The sequence below is a fragment of the Rhincodon typus genome, chromosome 12, assembly GCF_021869965.1.
Source record: "Rhincodon typus isolate 14 chromosome 12, sRhiTyp1.1, whole genome shotgun sequence".
NCBI lineage: Eukaryota > Metazoa > Chordata > Chondrichthyes > Orectolobiformes > Rhincodontidae > Rhincodon > Rhincodon typus.
In genome coordinates, this window is record NC_063343.1 from 58779787 (window position 1) to 58780062 (window position 276).

Sequence of the window (276 nt, forward strand, 5' to 3'; positions counted from 1 at the left end):
CACACACAGACACACCATACACACACACCACACATACAAACACACACGTATACACACACACACACCCCTCACACACACACACACACCCCCCTCACACACACACACATACATATACACACACATATATATACACACACACACACCACACACACAAACACACACACACCCCACACACACACACACATATACACACACATATACACAAACACACACACACCACACACACAAACACACACACACATACACACACACACCACACACACACACCACACACAC